General features: G+C 42.9%; 1 protein-coding gene across 8 annotated transcripts in view; it reads right to left on the bottom strand.

Annotated features, from left to right (window-relative positions):
- SIL1 (SIL1 nucleotide exchange factor) overlaps nucleotides 1-15019 on the bottom strand; it is a 302793-nt gene that overhangs the window by 198904 nt on the left and 88870 nt on the right. For 2 of the 8 annotated variants that reach the window (XM_082454629.1, XM_082454624.1), the window contains exon 2: nucleotides 1857-1951. The exons of the other annotated variants lie outside the window; for them this stretch is intronic. The gene's annotated coding sequence lies outside the window, so the exon portion shown is untranslated. The remainder of the gene's footprint in view (nucleotides 1-1856; nucleotides 1952-15019) is intronic. 8 annotated transcript variants of the gene reach the window in all.

Genomic DNA, 15019 nt, shown 5'->3' with positions numbered 1-15019 from the left:
GCAACCAGTTCACTGGCACCCTGTGTGACTTGACCTCTTAACCTCCCATAACTCAGGCTCCCCAGCTGTACAAGAAGCAAAAGCATCCTTGCTCTCCCTCACAGAGTCCAGCACAAAGCACTCCCCTCATACATACCCAACTGTCTGGAAAGAACTTAGCAGAGGGGAGGAGAGAACTATATTGGGTAAAAGTTGGCCAGGATGATATCCAAGCTCATTTACAACTAGTCTATGATCCTATTCCCCACGCATGAAATATATAGGACAGGATTATTTCCACATGGCAGATGAAGAAAATAGAGCCCAAAAGGGTGAATGGGGCTTGCCTAAGCACACCAGCAAGCAACCAGGCAAAGTAGAGAAATATACCAGCCGTGGTCAGTGTATTTTCCACTAGGCTCCAGACTGCACGTTTCTAGCAGGGAGTTGGCAAGGAAATCTACTCCTTATACTTGCTCCCCGACACTGCATGAGGTCCTTAGAGTGATCAGCCTGTGTCTCATGACAGCAGCCAAGGTTACCAAAAACTCTACTCAACTCCATCTCCACTCCAGACCTGGATTTCCACCCAGGTCTCCCCAATTAGTTGTGGGACTTTGGGCTAGCCACTTAACCTCTCTCCAAATTTCAATTCCTTCATCTAAAAAGGGACTTAATAGTAACTATTTTGTAGGATGGGTGTTAGCATTAAATGAGATGATATGAAGCATATAGCACAATGCTTGACACAAACCAAGGGCTCAAGAAGCTTGTAGCTCTCACTAACAACTACTGTTAGAGAAAATTCTGAGCAAAGGACAGGATAAACAAAAGCAGTGAGGCTTCACCCCCATATAGAAATGTCTTCTGTTCTGATAATCAAGTCTCTCCTTGGAACCCAGCTTCCCTGAGCTGCAAATCTGCCCACACACCTGCACTAAACTCTAGGTGGCTACAGAGGCATTTCCATTGAAACCTTTAAGCGATATTGGCTGGCTCTGCATCAGTGCCCACTGGAGAGTTGACTAAGAAAAGCCACTTCAGAGCCCAGCTTCCCGGTGACTCAGCCCTGTCTTCATATTCCTGCTGCTGCTCTCATACCTCTAAGAGAGAATAGGGAAGGCAGGAGCAGCAGGGGCAAATTCAGCAGACTTAGACTGCTTGGACCGCCCTAGACAGGGTCAGTTGCTATCCAGGGAGTAAGAGCTCCAGGGCCACCTCCTTCTCTCTCCTTTTAAACTAATAACTATATCTCCTAACAGTAAGCATGATGGGCTTTCTTTATAGCCTGCTCCCCAAGAATACCAGGACCTTCATACACTCATCTACAAACCACAGTCTGGGGCTGGAGAGGGATCAGAGTTCATCTTTCCTTTCCCCTGCTGCGTCCAAACTTCCAGCAAAGGTCAGGGCCTCACAGTGGGACTATGGTAGGATAGGGAGGAAGGTATGACTTCTAGTCCATAGCTCCAAATGGACTATCTGCAAATCAGTAAGCACACCAACCCTTATTCTGTGCCAGCCACTCTGGCACTTCGGATTACAAGCACTCAGCATTCACACTCTAGAAACAGGTACCTCAGGTACCCCGAGCACACTGGGAACCATACTGTATGACAGAACATACAAAAGATACCATCACTGTCCGCAGGTGTTTTATGTCCTATTGACCATCAGTGAGTAGCATGGTTTTCCATATCTGAGTCTCAGACAGTACAATTAAGAAGAAAGCCCTCTTAAGGAATATGCCGTGAGAAAACAGATACTGTTCTGGGCAACTTGAGACACAAATTATAACTTTGAAATGATGAGATGGGCAACAATTAGGGTGATCCTTAAACTAATTGAGGAACCCCAAGAAAACAGCATTTACTTACAGAAAACCTTAGTGGCAGCACAAGTACGGATCACCCATCACTGAACTCGCGACTACCATGTTGGCATTGACTATGTCCTCCAGGTAAGTCAGCAACTGAAACAACATGTTTTATTTTTAACACACCTGAGAGTCCAAGACTATTCATAATTCCAGATCCTTAAAAACTTGAAAGGAGGATAAATTTTAAAGTGTACACATTTACATACGTGGGCAGAAACACAAAAATCAGATGCATCTCAACACAGCTCAGGGAGCCATAACTCACGGTTTTCAGAATCCCACCTAACACCCAGAGAAAATCTGGGTGCCTTCTCTGAGAGATGGTGGGAGGCTGGGGAGGTAGCCAAGAAACAAAGAAACCTAAACTCAGCACTTGGCAAGACAATTAAGGAGCAGAGGATTTTAAATGCATTGTTTCTGACTCTAAATATGTCTACATTTATTACCAATTTGGGATCAGAAACCACATTTAGTTCTGCCGTGACCACGCACTAAAAATATTAAGCAGAGTATTGCCTAGGAAACAGCAGTCCTCCCTGCTGCAGCAGCCCCATTTCAGAGCTGACTCTGCCATGGTCCCAGGGCTCCCCATCCTGGGCTTTGCTAAGAGCCCAGTCACAAGCAGAACTGCCACTGTCCTGACAAAGCCTCGCTTGCTTTTTAGAAAGCAGCAGTAGGAGCTTCCTTGGTGGCGCAGTGGTTAAGAATCCGCCTGCCAATGCAGGGGACATGGGTTCGAGCCCTGGTCCGGGAAGATCCCACATGCCGCGGAGCAACTAAGCCCATGTGCCACAGCTACGGAGCCTGTGCTCTAGAGCCCGCGAGCCACAACTACTGAGCCTGCATGCCACAACTACTGAAGTCCGTGAGCCTACAGCCTGTGCTCTGCACACAACAAGAGAAGCCACTGCAATGAGAAGCCCATGCACCACAACGAAGAGTAGCCCCCGCTCACCCCAACTAGAGAAAGCCCGCACACAGCAACGAAGACCCAATGCAACCAAAAATAAATAAATTAAATTTTTTTAAAAAAGAAAGCAGCAATAGGAGCCAGGGCTAGAGATTACACAACGTCCTCATCCTCTCCAAGGCTGTGTTACGTGGTCAGTGAAATTCCATTTCATGGGCCTATAACAACTACAACCCATCTATCTGACTGGGAGCTCCGCAAGAGTAGGGACAACGTCCACCTAAACCACTGCTGTATCCTCATTGCCTAGCACTGTGGCAGACGCTCAAAAAATATCTGTTAGTTGAATAAAATTAATAATCTAAAAGGGGGTCACGTGGAATACACAATGGAAAATAATGTCCGTGAAAATATGAACTATAGTGAAACATGAAAACAGATACATAAAATATTGTTGAATGAAGAACATAATGGCACATGTATATGAAATATTAGTACTTTTTAAAAAAGTGTGTGTAGCCAACTCTGTCATCAGACATGAAGTTAGAATTATGGAAAGCTATGCTCAATGAAGTCTTTCTTCCTAAAATATTAAGACATATGAGAAAATACTTAAAGTAAATATTATTTTCAACACAGAACCTGTTCCCTTATCTACTTTTTTTTTAATAAATTTATTTATTTTATTTGCTTATTTTTGGGTGTGTTGGGTCTTTGTTGCTGTGCATGGGCTTTCTCTAGTTGCAGTGAGCAGGGGCTACTCTTCGTTGCTGTGTGCAGGCTTCTCATTGCGGTGGCTTCTCTTGTTGCTGAGCACGGGCTCCAGGCACATGGGTTTCAGTAGTTGTGGCACACGGGCTCAGCAGTTGTGGCTCACAGGCTCTAGAGCACAGGCTCAGTAGTTGTGGCACACGGGCTCAGCAGTTGTGGCTCACAGGCTCTAGAGCACAGGCTCAGTAGTTGTGGCACACGGGCCCAGTTGCCAGTGGGATCTTCCCGGACCAGGGCTCAGAGCCGTGTCCTCCGCAATGGCAGGCGGATTCCCAACCACTGCGCCACCAGGAAAGCCCTCCCTTATCTACTAATTCGTTCTGGTGCCTGGGATCACAGAGACCTTGTTCAGCAAGACCATCCATCTATCACAGAAAGAGAGAGCACAAGGAAATAGCTGCAGTCTTAAAATCCAACTTATCAAGTTGACCTTTTTTACCAGACGACTTCCAGTCTGCATCACCAGTATGACTGGCTCCCTAGACAGGTGGCCAAGACGGAGGTGCAGAGACCAAAAAAAAAAAAAAAAAAAGGATGCCAGAGCTCCAAATAGGTACCCCCACACCACACGGCCCATGGCCTACTACCCAGCAACGTGCCTATTAAGAAAGGTAGCAGATACCAATCCTTCTAAAATTTCCAAAAGATAGAAGAAAAGGGAACACTTCTTAATTCATTCTGTGAGACCAGAATTACCCTGACACCAAAGCAAGACAAGGACACTACAAGAAATCTACAGACCAGTACCCTTATGAATATACATGCAAAAATCCTCAACAAAATACTAGCAAGGCAAATTCAGCGGCATATCAAAAGGATTATACAACGTGATCAAATGGGATTTATCCTAGGAATACAAGGGTGGTTCATCACATGAAAATTAATCCATTTAATACATTACATTGGTAGAGTGAAGGAAAAAAAAACACATGATCATCTCAATTGACATAGAAAAGGCATTTGACAAAATCCAACATCGTTTCATGATAAAAACACTCAATAAACCAGGGACAGAAAAGAACTTTCTTAACATAATTAAGGTCATATATGAAGAACCAACAGCTATCATCACACTCAATGATGAAAGACTAAAAGTTTTTCCTCTAAGATCAGGAGTAACACAAGGATGCTTGCTTTTGTCACTTAGATTCAACATAATACTGGAAGTTCTAGCCAAAGCAATTAGGCAAGAAAAAGAAATAAAAGGCATCCACATTCAAAAGGAAGAAGCAAAACTATCTGTTTGCAGGTGACTTTATCTTATACAAAGAAAACCCTGAAGAATCCACAAACAAAAACTATTAGAGCTAATAAATTCAGCAGGTACAAGAGTTGCAGGTACAAAATCAAAACTCAAATCAGTTGTATTTCTATACACTAACAACTAACAATCCAGAAAGAAAATTAAGAAAATAATTGCATTTAAAATAGTATCAGGCTTCCCTCATGGTGCAGTGGTTAAGAATCCACCTGCCAATGCAGGGAACACAGATTCTATCCCTGGCCTGGGAAGAGCCCACATGCCACGGAGCAGCTAAGCCCATGCACCACAACTACTGAGCCTGCACTCTAGAGCCCGCGAGCCACAACTACTGAGCCCACGCACCACAACTACTGAAGCCACGTGCTATAGAGCCTGCATGCCACAACTACTGAGCCCACATGCCGCAACTACTGAAATCCATGTGCTCTAGGGCCTGCGTGCCACAACTACTGAGCCCGCATGCTGCAACTACTGAAGCCTGTGTGCCTAGAACCTGTGCTCTGCAACAAGAGAAGCCACTGCAGTGAGAAGCCCGCGCACCGCAACAAAGAGTAGCCCCAGCTCACTGCAACTAGAGAAAGCCCGCACACAGCAACAAAGACCCAACATGGCCAAAATAAATTTAAATAAATAAATAAATAAATAAAACAGCATCAAAAAGAATAAAATACTTAGGAATAAATTTAATCAAAGAAGAAAGCCTTTAACCAAGACAAAAGACTTATACACTGAAAACTGCAACACATTACTAAAAGAAATTAAAGACCTAAATAAATAGAAAGATGTTCTGGGTTCCTGAACTGGAAGACTTAATTTTGTTAAGATGACAATACTACCCAAAGCAATATACAGATTCAACATATTCTCTGTCAAAATTGCAAAAGCATTTTTTGCAGAAATGAAAAAACTAATCCTAAAATTCATATGGAATTTCAAGGTACCCTACCCAAAATAATCCTGAAGAACAACAAAGTTGGAAGATTCACACATCCTGATTTCAAAACCTTACCACAAAGCTACAATAATCAAAACTGCACAAAACTCACATAAAGATAAATATATACTCATATCGACATAATGATAAACATACCCTCTTATATCATTACATCAATTGATTTTTAACAAGGGTGCCATTGACTAAAAATGGAGCAAAGATCTAAATTTAACAGCTAAAACTATAACATTCTTGGAAGAAAACGTAGGGGCCAAACTTCATGACCTTGGATAGGGCAACAGTTTCTTAAATATGACACGAAACCACAAGTGATAAAAGAAAAAAATAGATAAATTGGACTTCATCAAAATTTAAACACTTTTGTAAACAACAAGGTGCTACTGTATAGCACAGGAAACTATATTCAATATCCTGTAATGAACCATAATGGAAAAGAATATAAAAACAAATGTGTGTATATATATATATGTATAACTGAATCACTTTGCTATATACAGCAGAAATTAACACATTATAAATCAACTATACTTCAATAAAAAAAATAAATTTTTAAAACTTTTTAAAAACTTTTCTGCCTCTCATTAGCAAGAGAATGAAAACACAATCCACATAATGGGAGAAAATATTTGCAAATCACATATCTAATAAGGGCTTACCATCCAGAATACATAACAACTACAACTCAACAACAAGACATGCAACCCAATTTAAAAATGGGCAAAGAACTTGAATAGGTATTTCTCCAAAGAAGATATGCAAATGGCCAATAAGCACATAAAATGATGCTCAGTATCATTGATAATTGTGGAAATGCAAATCAAAGACACAGTGCGATACCACTTGACACCTATTAGGATGACTATAATTTTTTTTTTTTTTAATGAAAATAACAAGTGTTGGCAAAGATGTGGAAAATTAGTACATTGCCACTGGAAATGTAAGTGATACAGCCACTGTGGAAAAGTCTGACAATTCTTCAAAAGCTAAACATAAAATTGTCATATGACCCAACAATTCCACCCCTAGGTATATATCCAAATATCTGAAAACAGTGACTCAAACAGATACCAGCATGTGAATGTTCACAGCAGGCAAAACAGGAAATAACCTAAGTATCAATAGATGAATAAATTTACTTAAATAGATTTTTTTAATGTGGTATACACATACAATGAAATATTATTCAGTCATAAAAATGAATGAAGTTCTGATGCATGCTGCAGCACAGATGAACCTTGAAAACATTATGAAATAATGTAAATTTTCTGGCTAAGTAAAATAAGCCAGACACAAAAGGACAAATATTATATAATTCCACTTACATGAAATATCTAAAATAGGCAAATTCATAGAGACAAAAGTAGATTAGAGGTCACCTGCAGGGAGGGGGTAGGTAATGGGAAGTTATTCCTTAATAGGTTCATGGTTTCTATTTGAGGTGACGAAAAAGTTTTAGAAGTAGATAGTGGTAATGGTTGCAAAGCATTGTGAATGTAATTAATGCCACTGAACTGTACATTTAAAATGGTTAAAATGGCAAATTTTATGCTATCTATATTTTACCATGCTAAAAAAATATAAGATTGCCCACGAGTTGGTAATTGCTGAAACCGGATAATGAGCACATGGGTACATTAATTATATTGTTCTCTTTTCTAAAAATTTAAGAAAAAAAATGATGTCTTCTGTAGTTTCTCTGGTAGATAGTCTGTCAAGGTAAAGAAGTGCCTTTCTATTTCTAAACAGCTAAGAGGTTTTATCATGAGTGGGTGTTAAATTTTATCACATGTTTTCTCTACTCTAAGATGATCATATAGTTTTTCCTTTAACCTACTAAAGTAGCAAATTGTATGTGCAGATTTTCTAATGTGAAACCACCCTTGCATTCCCAGGATAAGTCCAACTTGGTCAGATGATCATTTTTATATCCTGCTGGGTTTGATTTGCCATATTTTATTGGTCCTTCATGTACTCCCATAACTCTCTGTGCAGCTATCATAAAACCCACCAAATTGTACTATAAATATGAACTCCCTGAGGGGAGAGACTCCTTCCTCATCCACTGCGCCATCCCTAGCTAGTGCAGGGTCTAGGATACAGTAGGCCCTCAATAAAAGTATGGCAGATAAATAAGTAAATGAATGGGTAGGTGGAGAGATTACCAGGTGAGCAGATGAACAACTTAAACCATAATAGTGACACCCTGGCAGGTGTGCAGAGAAGATTTTTCAGGCAGGAAGACCTTCTGAAGGCTCACCAACCACTCCATAGAGGCAAGACTCTTCTCTGTCTAAGAGCAGCTCAGTTTGTCTGCAGCCCTGTAAGCTGAACCCTAGCCCTAGACTCTCATCTCCCCACTTTCCCTCATTACCTAATCAATAATGTCCACAGTTCAGTGCCTGCTTTCACACAACAAGATGCAGCCCTCATACCAAAGCATACCCCAAAGCTCAGATCCTGTGCTGGGATTAAAGGGGAATGTGGCATTAGTTTCAAATTTAAAGCGTTCCTGCCAACCTTAGAGTTTATTCCCAACAATCAAAAAGGCCTCATCCCAACCCTGACTGGCACAGCAAGAGCCCATCCCATTAAAAATTCACTGCATCAGCAGTACAGAGAAGGAGAGCAGTCAGCAAGGGAAACAGCTGAATTATTTCAGCAGCTGTAAATTATGTGTTCTCTCTTCCTCTCCTCCGAGTCCATGTTCAACTGTGCCCCATGCCTCCACAAGGAACTTGGGTTTGTCAAGTATCTACGTCAACTGCAGTAACCAAACTTGAGTTCAAGAAGCAATATTAAAAAGCACTAATTAGCTGATATTTAAGTAACTATGTTTAATGTCAACAAAATCACACTTTAACATTAAACATCCCGTACTCTATTAGTTGCTTAATTAAATTCCTTAAGATCCTTGGACACTGGCACAGAGCACACTGCTCTGGGGAGCATTCCCAGGCCCTGACCTTGGCAGGCTGTGGAAGGGAAAGGGCCCAAATCCCTGAGGAAGTGCCAGGAGAGCCCAGTTTTCTTCTAGAGTCTCCTAATGAGGTGGTTTCTCTTCACAGCTCTGCTGGTCTCCATAGGGCAACAAGAACATGACAAACACATCCTGAGCCTGGAAAATTGCCAAACCAGGCTACAATTTTTTTAATGTTTTTTTTTTTTTTTAAAAGCACACATAAACCCAAGAGAGATATTTTTCCCATCTGGCACCTGTTCTTCTTAAGAGTAGTATATCATGAGACACTGAAGCATGCGTACAAGGGGGATACAACAGGATTCATGACAGCAGGTAGTGTCAGAGGGCTCTGCAAGATGCCACCAACCAAATCCCAGCCTGCCAGGAGTCATCAGCCTGCAACTGACAGGCGTACAGCTCAGCCAACAGCAGTATCCTAGACTGGGAGCCTGCAAAGGGACTCTCAGTTCCAGTGAGTGACCTTGTGATGGGGATGCCAGTGGGATCCCAGGAAGTCTCTCCTGCCACAGTAGGCTCCATGAGGATGACTTACCAGCTAGTCTTCTCACAGCACCAGATTTGCTGAAAGGGGATAACATGCCAGCTACCTGCCCTGGTAAACATTCCCTAGAAACAATCAGTCTTACAATCAGCCTCTAAGTAGAGCACATTCAGCCGAGGATCAAAAAGCATTTGGAACCCACATTTTGGGCAGCAGATGCTCTGAACCCAACCCCACTGGGTCATGAGTAAGATAGTTATCATTTTAAGGGCACCAAGGGTGTAACAGATGCCAAGTGGCCCTCCCTTGCCTCACCCTTATAGCAGGGGTCCCAGTTCTTTCTGGTTTCCTTACAAAGCTACCCCTTTACCTCTCAGGTGGTATCGCATTTTTATTTCTGTCACTCAGCACCTTCCCTACACCTTCTATTTTGCCAAAGGGCCTGGCCTGACACAAAATAGGAGGTAATTCTTTCCAATTATTCTATCCTGTCTCTCACTGTTCAGGGATTCCTCTTGTGGCAGCTCTCCTTAAAACAGCCACCGCAGCCCCTGCTAATGCCAACAGAAAACATTGTAGAAGAAGCTTGGTTAATATTACAGCCTCTCACAGTGAAAGGCAACCACTCCCATGAACAACCAGGCACAAGCCCTGGCTTCAGAGAAGCTGGATGTTTGAGTTGCAACTTATGAAAATGTGGAAAGCAACCAGAAAACACAAGAGCACTATGCCCATGCAGCCCAGACACACTGCTCACTTACTACCTGCAGTTTCATACCCATGCCAAAATCATTTTCAACCCCAGATGAGCACTCAACAGCCACGCCAATTCAGAAAAATATTTTTGCAAAGACCTTGTTCACTTTCCCATACAGGAAAGCTACAAAAAAGTAAAAACTTGTTCACTATGAAAAGATGAATAAGCCCTTACCACCTACTAGGGAACATATATCCAGTTGCCACCACCTCCAACACATCCAAGTAGCAGATTATTCACCCCTCAGCACATGTTTATTGAGACCTGCTACATCCCAGACATGTGCCAGGTGCTGGGGATACAAAGACTAAGAGGGGTCCTGTTGTCCAGGAGCTTCTAGACGGGCAATGTAAATTGATAAGTAAATCAGTAGTTACAGTAAGCACTGGGTTGAAAGAGCCCTGACAGAGATGGCTAGAAGGCTCCACAGCAGGAAAGCACAGATATCTCCATCAGGAGATAGGGGTCAGAGAGGACTTCTTTGGAAGAGGAAGAGGAATTAACCAAAGACAATGAGAAAAGCATCCCAAGCAGAGGCAAGACTGCTTTTTGAAGACCTGGAGGCATGAAACTTGAAACATGTATTTATTTCAACAATGCTGGAGCAAAGGGTTTACGGGGGAGTGGCATCATGATACACAAGAACCCACTTTGCCAGATGGGTCAGATGGGTTCCAAACACATAGCTCATTGCACTTTCTTAACAAACCTTTGCAATCTCTCTCCTTTTCAGAACTGCCCCATGTGAAAGGGAGACTGGAGAGAGGAAAAAGAAGCCTGCTAAGATAAGAGGGTCACCACTGTTTGTGAATTTTGCTTATGAATTCACTCCTTTGCCTTGCAGTTCAATGGTTTGTTAGTTCTTGCAAATTCTCAATATCTATTAATAGAAGGAGTTAGTTTGTAAATAGAATCTGGATTTGTACTGTATTATCCCTCACAGTGGCCTAAAACCCAAGTGGGTAATTAGAACAGGAAAACAGCCTGAGATTCTAGGCACAATCTCCCCCAAGGATATGCCGTGCTCTGCTCTCCTCTGTATGTCTCACACTCAACAAGTCCAAAGCTACTCTACTGATCCTCCTCTAGAGTTGCCTAGCTTTCCTGCACGAGCCAGAAACCCAGGAGCTCTCCTCAACACTCCCTCTCCTTTCCCCCACTTTCCTTCTGCCCCCTGCCCATCACCAACTACTGTCAATTTTATCTATTTTCCTCCATGTTCACCTGCCCAAATTGCTCACCCCCACCCCCAACCACCACCTCTCAGGTGAGGGCAACCCAAGCTGATCAGCACAATGAGGAAGCAGAGGGCACAGCTTTAATGAATCTGTTATTTTCTCAGCCCAGGGTTTCTGGAATAACCCAAACCCAGTCTTCTGAGACCCTCTGAAAGGCTCTCAATAGAAGCCACTTTCTTGCTCAGATGAAGAGCATCACTCAGGGAACCCATCTGATAACAATAGCAAGCTGGAATGTGGGCTGCAGAGGTTTGGTGCCTTGAGTGAGTCCTCTAGAGGTCCCAATGCCCTGCGACCCCAGAGGCCAAAGCCAAATCTATGATTATGGGAATCAAATCCCAGGCAAAGCAAACTTGGCCCCCCCTACAGCCCCACCCCTCACAGCCCATGGAGACATCCTCTGGATAGCCACTGAGCTGAAGAGTCTTCTTCCCTACTCCCTCTGCCCTAAGAGAAGCCATTTCCTTCCACCAAAGCAGGTGGAAGAAAGCAATTTTCAGGAGGATGATGTTGGTGAAACCGACGTCCCAAAATAAGGGATAAAATGTGTTGAAGAGGAAGGAGAGCACTGGCCATGGCTCTCAGCCTCAATTCACTGGAAACTTCCCTTCATCCCATTCCTTACCTGTGGCCCTCACAGCAGCCCAGGAGGAATAAATGTATGTTGAATGAATGAAGAAATGAACAAATAAGCAGACTGAGAGGCTGGAGGGAGGGGGCAACGAGAGAGAAAGAAGGCCCTGCTCAGAACCATCCCTCCATTCGTTCAGGTATCTCTGGGCACCTACTATCCTACTATGTACTGTGTACCTGTGCAAGGTGTTAGGGACACACAGGCTGCACAAACTATGAAAGAAGGGCAGAGAGAAAAGCACTCTTCTTCATTTCCCTGGGATGGCATATTTCCAAATACTACTTTAACAGCACCTCCCATTTGCCTGACCTTAAAGCCATGCCTAACGGCACACATGCAAATAAAAACTTTACTTTTTATTGTATCCAGTACTTTGGGGCCTTGTGGTTTCTTTTCTAAAGAAAAACCTGTCATTCATCTCCTTGATTAAAAATGGATTTAATTTGGCTTTCATTAGGTAGATACAAGGGGAAAACATACAGATTCACAGAGTTAACTCACCCGGCAACAGGACTGTGATGAGCTTTAGCGACTGCACAGTTGGGTCCCAACCCACCACTAAAGAAAGAAAATTAAAAAGCTCACAACGTGGAGCTTAATCTCCAGCCAAAAGGAATTATCTTCCCATAAGCATCTCTGTCGGATTTTTGGTTAATGTAAAAAATTTTCAAAAGAAAGGAAACCCCAAGGGTTTCATAACATATAACTTAGAATTTCTATATTTTTCTAATTCCCTTGCAGGGAGAAAAGGCAAAGAGGTCTTTATTTCTCAATCCTACTTTTCAGAACTTTTCCCATTGATTTGACATTGTCATAAAAATTTTCAATTTGTAGAGAGCACAAAGCAGAGGAAGGTACAGTGGCTGAGGAATTTTAAGCTGCTGTGAAGGGGGCAGTGAGGTGAGGGTGGGAAGAGCTGCAGAGGAGGTAGGAGTTACAGTCCTGAACACCCCATGCTCAGCAACACAGCCCGGGCTCTGGGTCTAACTTCAAACATAAGGAACTCAGGCCTGGGGCAGCCCACACTCTCTACCACACTTCAGGCTCTTGCACTCAGTGATTTAGAGCAAATGGACAGACTCTGCTGCAGTGTCAGAGGGTTTTAGGGTAAAAGATCAACAAATTACAAGTATACACCTTGATTAAATGTTAGAGGGATTATTCTACAGCTAGAGCATGAATTCGATCCTACCTTCCCCTGCTTGAAACCATTCAATGGTTTTCCAGGGCTCTCAGGGAAAAGGTCAAATTCCATACCCAGGCCTTCCACCATCAAGCCCCAATCAATGTCTCCAGCTTTCTCTATTTCCTCACCATGTCTATAGTTGGGCTTATGGAACTTTCTTCTCAATGCTCTAAGACATCTTGTCTCCCACCTCCAGGCCTTTGCACGTGTCTCCTTGGAACTTTGTTTCCCCTCCTCTTTATCTGGCAAATTCCTACTCATCTTAAAGGTTTGCTACTCATCCTAAGACACTTCATGTAGGAGGCCTTCGATGATCCTCCTCACTAGATTCAATTAGGCACTGACACAGCACCCGTACTTCCCTTTTCATTGCATTTACTACACTTTCTTATACAGTTATCTTCCTCCACTGCTAGGCCTTAAGCATCGTAAGGACAGGGACCACGTCCACATGCCCAGCTAACTCGACACTTGACACAGAAGAAACGTTTGGTAAATTCTTGAAAGATTTAGATTCTGTCTCACTTCTCAGTTCTATCCTGTTCAACACCCCCCAAGCCAGTTACGTGCTCATCTCCCCTCTGCCCCGCCTCAACCCCTCACATTTCAGTTCTCAATGAATGGCTCACCCAGACCTTAACCTCAAGAATGTTCATTAGTTACCAGTGCAGCGCCTGCTGTGTGATGGACACAGAGTTAGGTAATTAAAATATAGAGATGACTGAGCCCCTTCTACCTTCTCGCAGAAGAAAAGCATATGAACAAATAATTGCCACATAGTATGACAAGTGTCATAAAGGAGAGATACATGGTGTGTGGGAGGGGCAGAAAAGAATTAAGCCATTCTTCCCAGTGTCCCCTTTCCCTCAGTATCGCAAGCTAACTACTCTCTGTCTTTCCTCATTCTTACAGATAGAAACCCCTCCAGTGCTCTTTCCCTGAGTATTTAGCCCAGATCAGACTTCTCTAAACTGGGCTCCCACTCAGTTCCAGATTAATTCAAATCCTTTCTTGGCTTCTGCTTTCTTACCTTCTTCAGTTCTTTTCCCAAGCATCTAACTCACATATATCTCTGCCTCTGCCCTATCCTTGGCCAACTTGTCTAAGCTACTATTTTTCCAACTCCTCCCTCAACTGTCTTGGGTGATCACTTGACATTTATGAAGCATCTGCACTTACAAGGAACATACATAACAGTCCCTGTCTACAATGAAAAAAGGGGACTCATGAGGCCAAAACACCAGAAAAAATTAAATGCAAAATAAACCATCCTCACAACACAGCTTTTCTCCTCTACTGCTTTCTCTTATAGATCCAAGTGCCAGGGCATCATGGCCCCCAACAGGATGCTCCGAATTATGTTCCCAATTTCCAGGGAGGTTACAGCACCCTTCATCCACTAGCCCCCAGCCAATGAAGCCCTGGCCTACCCCTTCAGTCTTTCTGAAGGCAAAGATCACTCTATCTAGCCACACATTCACGTAATCAACATGTACTGAGTACCCATATGAGCAAAGAACCATGTTCCCCACAGTGCTGTACACAATGTCCTGTACATAACACATGCTTGGTTAACGTCTATGACTGAATCTCTGATAAGAAGAAAACCAGCTAAGCCTCTCCTGTCCTTTGCCCAGGAATATCCCAGTGCAAAAAAACACTCTGCAATGAAGCCTGAGGTCAGAGGTCTCACAAACCTCTTACTCATCTGCGCCCAGACCAGGGAGACCTTCACCTCAGGTAAGAAGATGATGACACAGCCCTCCCATCAGTGTACCAAGGAAGTTAGAGAAACCACTGTTGTAAAATACCCTTTAATCAAGTGACCCGTCTCCACTTAGTGTAGATTTAGGGGAAAATTTTCTCAAGAAACCAGTAATAAATGGAGGGGAGAAAAGAACAGAAATTAATGAATATAGTAATTATCCCCCAAAGTTGCAAATCAGAACAATTCCTCTCTTGAAGACAAGTATGAAAAACAAGAT

Source organism: Balaenoptera physalus (assembly GCF_965194825.1).
Source record: "Balaenoptera physalus genome assembly, chromosome: 3".
Taxonomy (NCBI): Eukaryota; Metazoa; Chordata; class Mammalia; order Artiodactyla; family Balaenopteridae; genus Balaenoptera; species Balaenoptera physalus.
This window is presented reverse-complemented; position numbering and strand designations above follow the sequence as displayed.